The sequence below is a fragment of the Ambystoma mexicanum genome, chromosome 7q (assembly GCF_040938575.1).
Source record: "Ambystoma mexicanum isolate Mex_15411 chromosome 7q, UKY_AmexF1_1, whole genome shotgun sequence".
NCBI lineage: Eukaryota > Metazoa > Chordata > Amphibia > Caudata > Ambystomatidae > Ambystoma > Ambystoma mexicanum.
Window position 1 is genome coordinate 152,676,736 of NC_090941.1, and position 16,546 is coordinate 152,693,281.

The window sequence follows — 16,546 nt, forward strand, 5'->3', positions numbered from 1 at the left end:
AGTCGCTATATAATCTAGTGGTCTGGAAGTCGCTTTCAGCGCTTCGAAAAATGCGTCTATCAGCACCAGAAAAAGCATATGAGATCTTATCTGAACAGTCTAAGGATCCATCAGCAGGCCTACTAAACAAATGGGAAGCAAAACTGAAGTCAATCCTACTCGACGTTAACATCAACATAGAATTGTTGTTGTCGACTCCGCAGACAGCGGAAAAAAAAATTTCATCAATGGAATTGGATAACAAACATGAACAAACGAAATGCTCTTACTTCATCATTAGATCTGGGAGTCTCATCAAAGAGGCTCGGAGATCTGCCAAGATACCTTGAGAAATTTCCCTCTAGACACCACAGAAATCAATTTCTAAGATTACGCCTAAATCTCTATGAAACTCGTGAGGTGCTGATGCAAAGGAAAGATCTGTCTACACCGAGTAATATCTGCCGGTTCTGTACGAAAGATGTGGAAACGAGCAAACATTTGATAATGGGGTGCCCAGCAATCGCTGCCCAATGCTCCTTGCATTTGGAACGTTTTGCACCCAAGAACGGAAATATGCAGGGACAAACACCCAACTAACCTGTGCCACCATTAATTTTATGGATTCGATTCTTCCTAACCTTGACGCGTTATAAGTCATTAAGAGCTGGAATTAGTATATTCCCGTGTGTTTGTCTGTCTACACCCCTCCGCTCGTTTTTTATCATCTTACTTTGAACCTGTCACTTCATTTGTAAGGATTGCATTATGTAAACATTGGAAAGAATGACAAAAAAGTTTGTTTTTTTTTACAAAACTAATGTCAATAAAATAAAAAATAAAAAAAAAATATCACATCAACTCCATGTGACATCTCGGAAGGTTAGCAGGTGAAATGTAAAATACATATGTTGAAATCGTCACATGTTCCAAGTGTTCGACGTTATCTTGCTAAGAATTTTCAAATTGTTTTACAATGACTAACCTTATCATGTCTGGTTGACAATTATTTAAAACAACTTTGTCGAGAAATACTTTGTGAGATTAAAGATTGTACAATAAAATGTGCTTGACAATTAATTTTTTTTAATGAATGTTTTGTCCAAATAATGTACCACTGAAGGTCGACATTGAAGAGACACATAGACCAGAGGTATACATAACATAATCTGAAATATCATTTATCCACACATATGATTGGCATTGTAATTTGTAATACTTAAAGTAGGTTCTATTTGTAGATATGTACATATGTTTCTTTCAGTGGAAAAGAAATGTGCTGGGTTTATACATTGTAAAAATGCTTTTTTCATCTTGGTCTTGTGGTCGGCACATCGAAGTCCACTGTTTAACAGCAAATAAAGAAAATGAGGGTAAAGAACAAACCAGTTTGTTAAGGTGTCATTTTTAAGTGGATATTTTGCTGATGTTACATTTTTAGTTGGTAAATCGTATCTTCTGTATGTGTGCTATAAATTGAGCACATTTGTATTTCAATCTGTTAGAGGCCCTGGAAAAAGAGGACTGTAAAGACTCAGACAACAACAGAAAGTAATGATGTTGCTTGCCAAACAGATGCCACAATGGAGCAACTACTTTTTGAGGTACAGCATGGTCCAGTCAAGATTCAGAGTTGTGATGCAGATGTCCAGTGGCCAGAATATGAATGTAATGTCACCAGCGAGCCATGGAAAGTAACCACAGATCATTGCTACATTGCAAAACGTCACCTAGATGAAACTGAAGAAACAGAATATGTATTGGAATTGTTTGCAGACCCAATGACACAATCTACACCCTCTAAAAAAGTCCACAGATGAAACATTCAATTATCCCTGTTTCTCCAATTCATGTGGAAATATCACAGCCCAAATTAACTGAAGCATCTTTGCAATTCATTGACAAATCTGCTCATGATCTCAACTTCAGTATCCCTACTTTGGGTGAGTTGTCCACCACCATCGAATCGCAAACCACAGTACTGCAGAACGATTGGCTTTTAAAGGAGCAATAATACACTGTATTCGACTGCTACCTGCTAAAGATTATACAAATGATTAAATGTGATCATAAATTACATTGGAGGATATGTGGGGAGCCATTGGTGAATTTTATTTGTATAATCAAAGGCACCAACCTGAAATTCCAGGCATGCTGTGTCCACCACCATAACACATTTTCATGATCAGCACAACCCATGCTTGGAAAAGTGCGCGCTGGAAATTTACTTTGTTCATCTGCTTTGCTGTTCAGTGGATCATCGTTCAGTAAAATTTCAAGTTTCTGTCAATTTGTGGAGCTTGAGTTCCTTGCTAAAACATAGTACTACAAATATCAGAAGGATTTCTTGTTCCCCGCTATTAACCGTGCCTGGAAACACAAACAGATATCAATTGACAGTACACTCTTTGGCAAAAGGGTCATGCTTGCGGTGATGGACAGTGTGACAGTCCAGGATTTTCCACGAAATGCTGCACTTACCACTTTCAAGACATGGAAAGAAAAAATTGTGAGTTTGGTCATCGTGCAGGTGTCTGAATGTACATTGTTGCCATGAAAGAACATGCTTTCATTAAATCAATCAAACTTCTGGAATCCAGGGGGATGCAAATAGACCCAGTACCCACTGACAGACACGTTGGAATAGCAAAGGCCATGCGAGAGCAGTTCCCACACATACAGCATCAATTTGATGCATGGCATATTGCAAAATCAATTTCTAAAAAATTACAGCTGCTGGTATAGAAAAGGGTCCAGAAAACATTTGAAAGTGGTCTCAGTCTATCAGCAACCATATTAGTTGGAATTCAAAAACTTGTAATGGATCTGTAGACATTCTAGTTGAAAGGTGGCAGTCATTGGTGCACCATTGTTCCAACATACACTTTTGGAGAGAAAACAAAAATGTCCACGAATGTGGACATGGACCTTTGACTAAGGAGCAGGAACATAAGAAGAAGTGGGTGGTGTCAGGTTCCCCTCCTCACACAGCACCGGACAAAATTGTGTATGACAAAACGCTTTCAAGAGACTTGAAGGGATTCACTGACTTCTGCCACACTGGAGATTTAGAGGTGTTCGATAATATGTGTCTAAAGTACAGACAAAAAAGTTTGCATTTCGGCATAAACGGTATGGGTGCCAGAACAAGACTGGCTGTACTTGCGCACAATGGAAACATTGGCAGGATCTTTCAGGATGCTTCGTTACCACATGGCGGTTACAAAACTAAGCAAACAGTGGGTGTCAAAGCCAATCTTCCAGGCAATGTATGTTGAATTTGTGAAAGATCTGACATTGACTGTGCTGGCCATGCATGCGCATGGAATGGCTCCAGAGTTTGTTTCCAGGGCCCAGACTATGCCACATAACACTACAAAAGAGGCTTGTCCTCCAAAACTTGAACTTGTTAAGAAGTTGACTTCCATATTTAAACGATTTGTAGCTGTCTTCACACATTTTTCACAAGCAAGTTTCAATATGTTACACAATGTTTGGATACTGTATTGACTCCAAAAATAATGTAATGGTATAACACTTGCAATGTTAATGTTCAATAATGTATTCTTATTTATTTATTCTTTGTAATTGTGTTAAATATGCATAAATGGTTTCATTTTACCTTTCCTAATCTTTATATTGCTTTTCCTCTGTATGTGCCTTTATTTCAAAATCATGGGGATTGAAATTCTTGAGAGGTATGCTTTTTGATTCTCTAAATATTTTTTAAAAGTCTGTGTAAAATGTTCATTAAGACAAATTAAAAATCATCTGTAAATAATGAAATCACATCTTTCAATATTTACAATACAACAGAAGCAAGATGTAATGTTGACATTGTTCGAATTTATCATGAACACAGAATAATCGCTGCCCGGCCTGCCCATCGCTGACACCAACGTCAATGCTGCTTCGAGGCAGACTGTCACAGAAATCCTCTTTGTCGCTCCCTCTCCAGACATATGGACTACCCACATGGTCTCTGTCCTCTCCTGTTTCTATTCATCTCCCATTAATAGTAGCACCAGATGGGAAGTACTCTTGTCTATCAGAATGGGCCCCTCTGGTTGACCCTCACTCCCTGCAACCCATGTAATCCTTGGCACGTGCGCTAATGGCCTCCCCTTACCAGCTGTCTAGACCCTGTGGCCATCCCCTGCCCTGCTTCACCCTCCCACCCCTTTCAGCTGCGTGGTCTCCTCTTTACCCTGCACTTCCCTTCCCACACTAGCACTCTGCATTTAGACAACCGGCACTCATACCCACACCTCTTCCTGCACTTCTTATTAATGCATTTGCACTATCCAAAGTTCAAATGAACTAGTAGGTAGGACCGCTATTGTTAATATGTATCCCTTGTCCCAAACCGCGTCCCACCACACTTGTTGGTCTTGTGGCACCTTGAAAGACCATTAGTTGTATAGATGCATTACAAACATCCCAAAGAATTAATTAAAATAAATAGAATTCAAACAAGGATCAACGGAACAATAAACATTAGTTGTGTGGTTGATATTAATCAAGCAATCTTACCAGGCAGAAGTCGTAGGGGTGCAAATGTTTGTACGTATTAGCCCAACTTCATTAGCCCACGTAGCTCATTGGCCATTTGCTTGCAACTCACCACCCACCATTGCCTGGTTTGTTGCACATGTACACGGTAGATCACATGTATTTGCTATTCATGTTATGCGATATATGAGAAGATGTTGTGGTCGTGCACTTGATGGTAATTGTATCTATGGGGACCACCCACAAACAACTGAGCTAAAGACACTCATTGCACTTGACAATTATTGTACAGACCTATGGCCCATTGTTCTAAACTTTGATGCATATTTCCAATCCTGGAAGCATAGTGTTCCACTCACCTGGTCTCTGCAGAGGCGTCGGGGCACGGTCGCAGCCCTCCCAGTGATGAAACTCCTCTTGTCTGTTCCTCCCTCTGCGTCTGTGTGGGTAACTGCGGTGATGAGCAGTGCGGTTCCTGCATGAATAAGGGGGGTTGTATGAGTATGCAGCCTGTGGTCCCTGACCTCTTCTCCAGACCTCTTCTCCCTGGATGTGGCTTCTCTGGGGTTGCATTACTCTTGAGGCTCACCTGCTGAATGATGATGATTAGCTCTCCGTCCGGCTGCTTCTGGCAGGGGCGCTTGTTGAAGGGAACCGAGTTCCTTCACTGGTCCCTTGTTGTGGAAGTCCAGGACAGCTGCGACTAGTCCACTTCTCCTGTAGGTAAGTGTTTCCCTTATTTCCACTTGCCCGCTTGTCTTCTGACTGTTATAATTGTATTTGTAAAGTTAATTCTCTGTCCTTTGTATGCAATGTCTCTTTTCTGCTCTTTCCCCTTGCAGGTGGTGTAGCGGTACCGGCGGTAGCTGCGGTAGAAGAAGCGAAGCCAGAGGAACGGAGGAGCGGGGCTGAGATGGTCCGACAGCTGGTAAGTAGCCTTTAATGGTGCCTTAGGGTGTGCGTTGGGTTTTAAATGCGGCGTGACGCTGGGTTGAGTGATTTCAGGAGTTCTAACCTTGTCTTGTCTTCTTTTCTCGTTTCAGCACTTCAGCTTCATGGGACACAGAGCGCAGGTGCTGCGGCATCAATTTGGGATCTGCCAAGAAGATGGAACGTTGCTGTGAGATGCGAGCCAGTATCCAGGTAAGGATGCTGTTGTTGCAGGATCAGGAGGTAAGTAGCTGGTCCAGGTGGTGGTGAGAGCCACGTTGCACAGAGGTGCAAAGTAATGCCAAGCGTTTGCTTGAGGGATCAGTGGGTTTATATAGTCTTGTTCCTGGCCACACCCTGTAGCTCTGACCTGCCTGCTGCCACAACTGATGAGTCAGCACATGAAGACCAGCCCTAGGGAGCCATGACCGATGAGTCAGCACATGGGGATGTTCTCTGGAATAAAGGCTTTCAGCACCTGGAAAGTTCTTGTAAAATAAAAGCACTCCAGGACTGACGTAAAATAAAAGCACTCCTGCACTGAAATAAAGTGTGCACTGAAGTAAAATAAAAGCACTCCTGCACTGAAATAAAGTGTTCCTAGTCACATCTCTTTATGAGCCGGGCGCCAAAGGCGCCAGGACTGAGTCCAGACAGGGCCCCTGTGTTTATGAGTCCCAAAAGGACATAGGTGAGTCAAGTGACCCATTGCCCCCGTTACTAGATGGTGTGGTTTTTGTGTTCTGGGGATAAAGTACTATTCTGCCAATTATTCTAACCAACTGCTTTCCTCCTATGTCTATTGTTGGTTACTTTTATTAATTGATTTGTGTGACATTTGACCAGAGTACAGTTGATGCACTTTAATGAAATCTGATAATAATTGTGGTACCACTTAAAACTGTATATATTTGCCATTGTAGATTAACTGAGCACAAAGTGAGTTATAGTGATTGTGTATATAACCTTGAACCTTAATTATATAAAGACTGTGTTTTCACTAATAGAGTGTGTGGACATTCCTTTGTGTGTGCTTGGGGGCTACACTGTACTTAAGAACCAGCCTGCATCACCTCCTGAGATGCTAGGCCTTGATTGCTCGTCCATTGCTAACAACAATAGAGAATCTTGGCTTGGGTCCTCTGTGCCTCTCCTCTCGCATATAGAGAGCAGGAGTACAGACACCCGCCTCCGGTCCTTCACAGGGAGCTTCTTTCGATGGCAGGGAGGTAGATGTGGAATAACCAAAGAAAGCCTCAGGGACTTTGTCTGTGGTAGAATACCGCGTCTCACCTTGGGCATTCCCCCAAGCATAACCCCGGGCTCCCCTACACAGGTTATCCTTCCTCGCACGTCCACCCCAAGGGTTGTGATCTGAGAGCACCATCCCTCTCCTGGTCACCTGAATAAGGGATTCTCGAGGTCTCTTTGGGAGAATACCCTCAGGTTTCTCACACAATGTCAAGCATGAATAGAGTATCCAGGCTTACCCTCCTTTTTGCAGTCTGCCACTTACAGCTCTGCAATGATAAATGAGAAACAAAACTATGAATACAAAAATGCAGAGAAACTGAAGTACGGGATTCTCCACTCATACCTGACCAACATTGTGCAAGGGAATATACATCTCTGCTTCACAACGACCATATAGAGTAAGTAGGGAGCGGTCGCAAAGAAGCCGACTAGTGGTCAATGTTTGCTTTTTAACCAATGCCAATCTGCATTTGCCTTGTGGTACACACATTTGGGAAAAGCTAGACTACAAGTCCCAGAATGCAAACTTCTGTTCAAGGAGCAGTTAGGGCTGGATGGGAGGTGCCAGGCATGTTATGGCACCATGGACCTCATTAGAAGTTTGGCGGTAGCCTTGCCGGTAAAACCAGCAGACTGGCGCCAAACTTCAGAAAAATTTCTGGCGCCCGCGAATGGGCAATTACCGGGTCATTACGGCCCTGCCGGACCGGTAATTGCCCATTTGCGGGCGCCAGAACGGATTTCTCCCCATTCCCATCTGAGCCCAATAGGGCTCAATGGGACTGGGGAGGTCGGATGCACTGGCACCATTCAGAATAGTGCTGGTGCATCTGACATGCTGTGCTTGCGGGTGCCGCTCTGCCCGCCAGAGCAATAACTACGGTACCGGCAAGCTTATTGGTACCGTAGTTCTCGGACCGGCAAACTTGTAATGAGGCCCCATGTCTCAATGCTTAAATCTTTAATGGAATGTAGTCCCTTCTCTGTAGGCCTATCAAGCTGACCAATGTCTAGTGAGAGCTACACCATCCACGGATTCCCAGCCCACATCAACCTTCAAGCCTGTTACTTGTAGATCTGCATTCCCATTGGGAACATTATACTTCACTATTGTGCAAGGGAGCAAGATGCCTATAATATTGCTGTATGATATGCTTATCAAGTACAACAACAAAAGACAAAATGGGGAGATTTAATAACAGGCATGTTTCTGTAAAAGGCTAAGAGGAACAGGGAAGACGTCAGTCGCAAGCCAGTGTGTACCCTGCTCAGCCTCTTATCTCATCTCACAAATCTAGAGGAAAATATTATCTGGCGGGATTCTATGACTGGCCTATGACTCTAAAAGGTTGGTAGGGTTCGGGAATAGTCAGCTTAATGTTAGATGTACCTCAATCAGCTTTTAAACATTCTTGCTCCTATAAAATTAATTTGCTTGGGCATTATTGGCAATATAGCTTTGAATTTTCAACGGACCATTCTGTTATTGGTCTGTGCCTTATAAAATGGTTGAAGAATCACTCTCTCCTGTTCTCCCTACGATTTGTATTTGGGATGTTTGCTTGGTGGGTTAATGTGCCAGCTGTAGTAATTTATGTGAAACCTGCAGCTAGATCTCTGCTGCAGGTTCTTAACTCACTGAGCTATTTTAAGGATTTGCTGACTTTCAAAGTTTAAAATAAAGTTTCTAGGATTGGTTGTATAGCTTATTTTAAAGCTAATAAAACATTTTAGAAAGTAAATGATCATTGTAAATTATTGATCTGACAAGATAGACAAGTGGGTTAATGCACATCTTCATAAATTCTGAACAGCTTGATATAGACCTGGCTAACCTCTGGGATTGCCCCAGAGACTCAGGATTTGCGAGACTTTCTCTGGTAAGAGAGGGAGATCTATGGATTTCTGGTATGCACAACTGTCTCAGTGAGGGTGGGGGAATGAAGCTATAAAGCTTGGATCCCTACCGTGAATCAAGCCTTTGCAATGCGCAGTCTAGTCATCTCAGTGAGAGGAATGTTCCTATCTCGCACGTATAAGATGTGGTCAAGTCCCTAAGTGGTGGACTGGTCTCAAATCCTAGCTACACCTTTTAACTAAAGTGTGTGATCCTGGACAAATCAGTTTATCCTTCTGTGCTTTATCTGTGGCACATCTAATGTGAACTATATAAGCTCTGAGGAAGATTTTATATATTTAATTTTAGATTTGCCCAGGTGTAATTCATTAAAAGTGATGATTATAATCTTTTTTTCTAGATAGTTAAAAATGTTTGCATGAATGTGCGTGTGCACATGTGTGTTTTATTATACTCACCCTTTTTTACCCTGTGATGAGGAAAGGGAAGAATTTTTTATGCATCGAAGCGGTATTAGGCGTGCGCCGCATTTGGCAGAAATGTGTTTGATTTCAGCCATAGGTAAGTCTGGCTTGACATCATTGGATCCATTTTTGTCAGAACTAGCTCAGCTTTTCATTGTTGCAGGGCCACAAAATGTAAGGTATATAATTTTGTGAATATCATTTTAGCTTCACATAACTATTTTTTATTTTGATAATGCAGATTGCTTTTTAAAAAATGAATACCATCTGGCCACTTACATCTGATAATTAGTCTCCACAATCAGTCTAATGTTCAAGTCCGGCTGAACCACACTGAGGCCCTCCCTTGTAAAATTGCGACTTTTAAGGGGATTAGGCAGGGCTGCATACTGGTGCCCTGTCTATACAACTTGTATATGTCGAATATTGGTGATGATTTAGAATTGGCTCCCTTTGCTTCTCCAGAAATTCATAATCTTAAACCAATATGGATGGCATATGCAGGTGACTTTTTAATTTTTGATAGTGCACAGATAGGTCTGCAGCCTGTGCTTGAGGCATTTGCCAAATATGTTTCCTTAAACTCATTGGAACAAAACTCTGCTAAAAACAAAGATAATGCAGTGTCCTCTGAGGAAAAAAATATGACATATTTTAAATGTAGTATTGGCATGGATAAACTTTAAAGAGCTGACAAGCTTTATTTATTTGGGATTTCCCATTACCCCGAAACCACGTCAAATGCAGATTTGGGAGTGGATGAAAAGTCTGGCATTGGCCCTATCTAATCAGTTGAGCAGAGTGGAAGCAAAACACAGAAAATATTCCCTAGTCCCAATTTTAAAATTTTGTGAACGAAAGATTGTTCCAAAGAATTTATATGGAATTGAAATGCAGTTGTTGGGGGTTTTAGATTGTTTACCAATGTTGGACGGTTTGATTTGGAGGAGAGCCTTGGGTATCCAAAATTCAATCCCTTTGGTAGCTATCAGATATGAGCTTGGTATTTATTCCCTTGTAAGCCAAGCTCATTGGAAACTGTTATCTTTTTATAGTAAGATTCTTAACCCTTTGGAAAATTCCTTATTTTATGATTTGAACATCATTCTTGACTTGAAAGCAGATACATTCTTGGGAGGATTTTCCATGTTCTGCTTGAAACTGCTTAGGAACATGAATCTGTCTCGCCAGGATCTGATTGCAACTCCAGAAAAAGTGAAACGCACATTATTTGAACATGATTGGATTGCAACTGAAGAGTGTCATAGATATGGATACTTGGGTTGTTTTGGTTTAGAGCACAAGCATGTAAGTGTTGTGGCTCCATATCTGTTGATTTATCCTGACAGACAGATAAGGCTTTTTTTTTTTTCAAAGTAGATGGAACTTGTTCCCTACAAAGGAAATCCTCGCTAGATATGGCATGACATCCATGGACACATTTATTTGTAGGTTTGTTAATGAGAAGGGTAAACTTGAAATCTTGAAGCATTTACTGTTTTTCTGTAATGCTTTACAGGGTAAGCAGTCGATATATTTCAGAACGTTTCTGGTATAGTTGCCTTGCTGGACATACAACATCAATAATATTGGCTGTGGTTGGGTTTTTACAGTCTTTGCACATGGAACCGTTAAATCATTTCTTAAGTTATTATCCTGGTATTATGTGTATTTATTGATTGATAATGTTTTAGGATTTATTTTTCCCTGATGTTGTCAGAAGCATGTTGCACACGTAGTGTCACTGATGAATTCTTCGTGCCAATATACAAAACTGGTTGGTAAGGTGTACAAACAGAATGGTTGATAGGCGGAAAGATAGGATGCCAAACGAAACCCAGGAACGAGCCCGTACAAACTGCAAGGAAAGCAAAGGTTAAAACAGTGCAATCCATAGCAGATACTGCTATACTGTCACATGCAATACCCACTAACCTGAGACTAAACAACAAGCCACTTGATGCAAAAACACAGGATGCAGACAGCTTGAGGGTGAATCTGAAACAAGAACCCAAACAGGGTCAAAGAACTGGCTAAATGAGAGCGAGGCACAGAAGGGCAAGAACGTTAGAGACCTTACCGTAATGGCAGTCCTATCAAAGGACAAGCAGAATGTTTCCAAAGCGTCTCCAAGCTGAGCAGCAGTCCGATCCAAAAGATTGTTGAGGTCCACAAAACACAATCCATACAGGAAGAAGGCAAACCAAAACCTAGCCCGATGGCACAAGGACGCCCATGGAGTACACTTAGTCCGTGTACTTCCTGCAATCAGTTTCAAGGGCAAACAAAAAATCCAAACAATAAACAATCCGAGGATGATTCAAAGTCACCAACACCGTAGGAGCAGGCAGAAGCAAATCCATGTGGAGTCCGTGGTCAAGATGTCAGGAGTGGGCAGCGTGTTGCAAAGGGGTAGACAAGACAGGTCAAATGGAAGTCCGTGGTCAAGATATCACGAAGAACGGAAGCAGACAAGTGGAAGAACAAAGACAAATCAGAGAAGCAGTCTGGGTCGTGGATCAATAATTCAAATGCTGGGGACCAAGGGGCAAGGGAGTGGGCAAGGATCAGGGACAGGAACACTGGATACAAGAATTCCAAAAGCGTCAACAGAATACGAAATTCAGAAGCACCGGCATACTGTGGAGGAGGTGATTAAGAAGGCCGGTCACATGACGAGATTAGCGTCAATCATCTCAAGAAGTGGGACCAGGAAGTATGGGCAGGACGTCAGCATTGCCATGACAATTTCCAGGCACCCGGCATGAAACGTCTTAAAGGGCCATACACATGCAGCCTGCTGCAGGCATGAGAACAGGGAGAGGAGTGCTTATTAAACATGCAGCGTTTCTTGCGCCCAATAGATGTGGAATGCTGAAACCTGACAGTATCCTCCCTCAAAGAAGCCCTCACCCTTCTGGAGGACCAAAAACAAGACAAATGCACCGGGGCATGGATGTTACCAGCAGGCTCCCAGGTGCGATCCTCAGGGCCATAACCCTTCCAGTCAACATAGTAGAACCTCCTGCCCCTCCGCACTTTGGTATCCAATATCGCACGCACCTCGTACTCCTCAGAACCCTGCACCTCTACGGGCGGTGGATGAGAAGGGAGCTGAGCAGAGGGGTGGCATGGCTTTAGTAGAGACACATGAAACACCGGATGCCCTTTCCACACTGGGGGGAGTGCCAGGCGAACAGCCGCTGGATTGATAACGTGCGTGACCTTGTAAGGCCCCATGAATCGAGGAAGCAACGGCTTCTGACCTGGCAGGCGCAAGTTCTGTGTTGACAACCAAACCCTCATTCCAGGGAGGTAGACCGGTGCCGGTGTACGACGGAGATCAGCATAGGCTTTAGTCCGGTTTTGAGCTTCCAGCAAATGCTTCTTGACTTGACTGTGGGTGCTAGACAGATCCCTAAGACAGGCGAGAGCTGCGGGGTTATGTGAGGGCATGTCAGGAGCAAGAGGCAAGGAACAAGGATCTTGACCAAAAAGGGCACAGAATGGAGAAACACGAGTAGCCGTGTGGAGCGAATTATTGTAAGTGGCTTCCGCTAGGGACAGAACCGAAATCCAAGTACCTTGCCGTTGGAGAGTGAGACACTGTAAATATTTCTCCGTGGTGGAGTTCAACCGCTCAGTCTGCCCATCCGTCTGGGGATGATAGGCGCTGCAGTATCTACCATCAATTCGCAGTGCATTGGTCAAGGCCCTCCAGAAATGGGAGGTGACTAGCGGACCATGATCGGAGATCACAGTAGTAGGGAGACAAAACAACATGAATACATTCCTTAGAAAAAGGTCTGCCAACCCAGGGGCGGTAGGAATGCCTCAGCAAGGTATGAACATAGCCATCTTCATAAAATAATCGATAACGACCCAAATAATGTCAAAGCCATCCACCATGGGAAGTTCCACAACAAAGTCCATAGAAATGATAGACCATGGACGTTCAGGTATCGGCATGGGTTGTAAGAGTCCAACAGGTTTGCCGTGTGGTGATTTTCACTGAGCGCATACAGCGCTTGTGGCTAAGTATTCTGTGACATCCTTACCCATGGATGGCCACCAACACCATCTCCTCAACAGATCCATTGTCTTCCTGATACCGGGATGAGCAGCCAAAGAAGAATCATGGCACCATTGCATGGCAGTGCGTCGAGAAGCAGAGTCAGGCAGATAGATAGATCTTCCCCTGCTTGTATAGCAGTGAGTGGCCAGCTCAGAAGGAGCGGTCTTCACCCATCTCTAGATCGTGGATTTGAGCGATGGGCACAAAGTACAACCACACACCACCTGAGTAGGCAACACCGGAGCACCAGTGATGTTGGAAGAATCAGAGACTCTATGAAGGTGGGACAGAGCATCCGCCTTGGAATTCAGAGAACCGGGACAGTAGGTCTTAGAAAATTTAAACAGGGAGAAAAAGTCATGCCAGTGCGCATGACGCGCAGTAGTGCACTTCACCGACTGGTGAGCCTTTAGATTTCTGTGATCCGTGAACACCTAGACCAGTACCAGAGTACTCAGCAAGTGGTGCCTCCATACCAGGAATGCGTCCCTGACTGCCAGTAATTCGTGCTCTGTGATAGTGTAGTTCTTCTCATAGGGCGTAAGTTTCCTAGAATGATAAGCCACAGGATGAAGCCCACTAGCATCCGGGCAATGCTGAGACAATATCGCCCCTAATGTGACATCAGAAGCATCGGCTTCGACGATGTATGGCATGGTTGGGTCCGGATGTTGAAGCACCGTTGCAGAGGTGAAGGCGGATTTAAGGGTTTCAAAGGCGTGTTGGGCCTCCTGATTCCACTTAAAAGGCTCTTCGGGACTGGGTGAAGCAGTGAGGGGACAGACAATGGTCGAGAAATCCCTGATGAAGTGCCTTAAAAAATTAGCAAACCCAAGGAAGTATTGTAATGCTTTCGGACTGGCAGGGACCGGCCAGTCTAGAATGGCGGCTACCTTGGACGTACTCATATGCACCTCTTTGCTAGTGATATTGTACCCGAGGAACTCCACCTCACTCACATGGAACATACACTTTTCCAATTTGGCGTATAGATGGTTTTCCCTCCCTCAAGCGTTGCAATACGCTGGCTACATGAACTATGTGGGCATCGTAAGAGGGAGAGTATATCAGAATGTCATCCAAATAAACAACCAGGTATTGATCCAGCATATCGTAAAACACTTCATTGATAAAGTACTGGAAGGTAGCCGGTGCGTTACATAAACCAAAAGGCATTGCGCGATATTCAAAGAGCCCATACTTGGTCTTAAAGGTGGTCTTCCACTCGTCACCTTTGCGAATGCGTACAAGATTGTACGTCCCCCTCAAGTCCTCGTGAACACAGTGGCAGACCCAAGCTGGTCCAACAAGACCGATATCAGCGGAATAGGATATCGATTCCCTACTGTGACAGAATTCAGTCTACGGTAGTCAATACAAGGGCGGAGGTCACCCTCCTTCTTGGGGACAAAAAACAAAGGAGCCGCTGCAGGGGAGCGTGAAGGACGGATAAATCCTGATTTCAGTGACTTATCAATGTATTCCTTTAACATTACATCTTCTTTAGGTGTCAAGGAATAAACACGTCCCAATGGTATTTTGGCACCAGGTACCAGCTCAATGGGACAATCGTAGGACCTATGTGGTGGAAGCACCTCTGCCCCTCCTGCATCGAATACGTCCCGATATTCCTGGTATTCCGTAGGAAGCTGGGTTTTTATAACAGCACCAATAGTAGAGGCCGAGTCCATAAGTGCATGACTTGGGCTCGTGGAGTCCCGTCCGGCCATAAGGCAGTTGTTTTATGGTCAGATAAGAAGCTCACCTCCCCGGAGTGCCAGTCCACCAATGGGTTGTGCAGTTTTAACCCAGGAAGTCCGAGGATAATCCTGAACTGTGGGGCAGCAATGAGATCGAATGTGATTGATTCCGTGTGTCCACATTCCGTCTTCATGGTTAGTTCGGTTGCGCGTTCAGTCACTAGGGCAGAGAGGAGTGACAATTCATCGACTGCTTTGACAGCTTCGGGACAGGATTTGGGGACGACAGGTAGTCCCAATTCCCGAGCATAGGAGCCATCCACATAATTGCCAGTGGCGCCTGAGTCCAAGATGACCAAAATCACCTGTTTGCCAATGCAGGAGGAAGCAAGAGTAACGGAAAAACAATAAGGGCTGCGAAGAATGGAGTCACAAGAAGAGACACCCGGCAACTGGACCCCATCCATTGCCAGGCTTTCGCGTTTCCCTGCTTCTTGGCAGGTTTCTTAGGGCAGGCCAGCCGCATGTGATCCGAAGACCCACAATAGAAACGCAGGCTGTTTTTCCTTCAGTGTTCCCTGGTTTCGGCCGATAAAGGACCCGAACAGCCCCTATCTGCATGGGTTCTGAAGACCCAGAAACTGAGACCGGGGTGGGGGGCGTAGTTGAAGGAATCTGCCTCCCTTCCCCTTTCCTCTCTGCTTGTCTAGAATCGATCTGCAGGACCAAGTTCAGCAATTCAGGAAAAGCTGTAGGGATCACAGGTACTGTGGATAGAGTGTCTTTTAGGGAGTCAGACAACCCCTTGTAAAACAGGGATGCCTTCCTCTCCTCGGGCCAGCTGGTCTCGGCCACCAGCTGATTAAACCTGGCCAAATAGGTTAAGAGGGGCGTATTCCCCTGTTGTAGGCTGAGTAATTCTAAATCAGTAGCTTGTGTGGCATACCGAGTGTCAAAGACCCGACTCATAGCATCTATCAAGGCAATCCCAATTGTAAAGCAGATGACTCCCATCTTCAAGCAATGGATTAGCCCAAGCGGTGGCTGTTCCACCCAAGTGTGATAATGAAAAGGATGGCTTGGTGGTAGAATCCGGACATGAAGCAGGCCTGCAAAGGAAACGCAGTCTGCATTGATTCAAAAAGGTCCTGTATGTTTTTTGATCCCCATTGAATCTTTCCGGTGGGGCTAATGGAAACTGGGCAGTCATGTACACTGGCACGGTACCCTGGTGTGAAGGGAGCAATCCTGAATCTGAAGCTACTACGGGGGACGGTGCCGCCGCACCAGAGGACTGAAACCCGGCCTGTAATTCATCAATGCGTCTTCCGGAAGCGGCATGAGCGGTTGCCATCTCGCTACGTAGCTCTGCCACCACTTGCATAATTGCTGCTAAAGACTCGTTGGCATCCATAGTGTGAGGCTTCTGAATATGTCAGAGGCGTGTTGCACACGTAGTGTCGCTGATGAATTCTTCCTGCCAATACACCAAACTGGTTGATAAGGTGTACAAAGAGAATGGTTGATAGGCAGAAAGATAGGATGCCAAACGAAACCCAGGAACAGCAGGAAGCGGACTGAAGCAGCTGGTAGCATCGCAGGAGGCGCAGGAAAGAGCCCGTACAAACTGCAAGGAAAGCAAGGGTTAAAACAGTGCAATCCGTAGCAGATACTGCTAACAGTCACATGCAATACCCACTAACCTGAGACTAAAAAACAAGCCACTTGATGCGAGAACACAGGATGCAGACAGCTTGAGGGTGAATCTGAAACA

At 44.3% G+C, this 16,546-nt stretch overlaps 1 long non-coding RNA gene across 1 annotated transcript in view; it reads right to left on the minus strand.

The window, feature by feature from the left end:
• Window positions 1–1,085: 1,085 nt before the first annotated feature.
• LOC138528766 (uncharacterized) overlaps window positions 1,086–16,546 on the minus strand; it is a 67,010-nt gene continuing 51,549 nt past the window's right edge. The window contains exons 2-3 of the long non-coding RNA XR_011284236.1: window positions 2,117–2,349; window positions 1,086–1,719 (exon numbers count right to left, since the gene is read on the minus strand). This is a non-coding gene — a long non-coding RNA (uncharacterized lncRNA). The remainder of the gene's footprint in view (window positions 1,720–2,116; window positions 2,350–16,546) is intronic.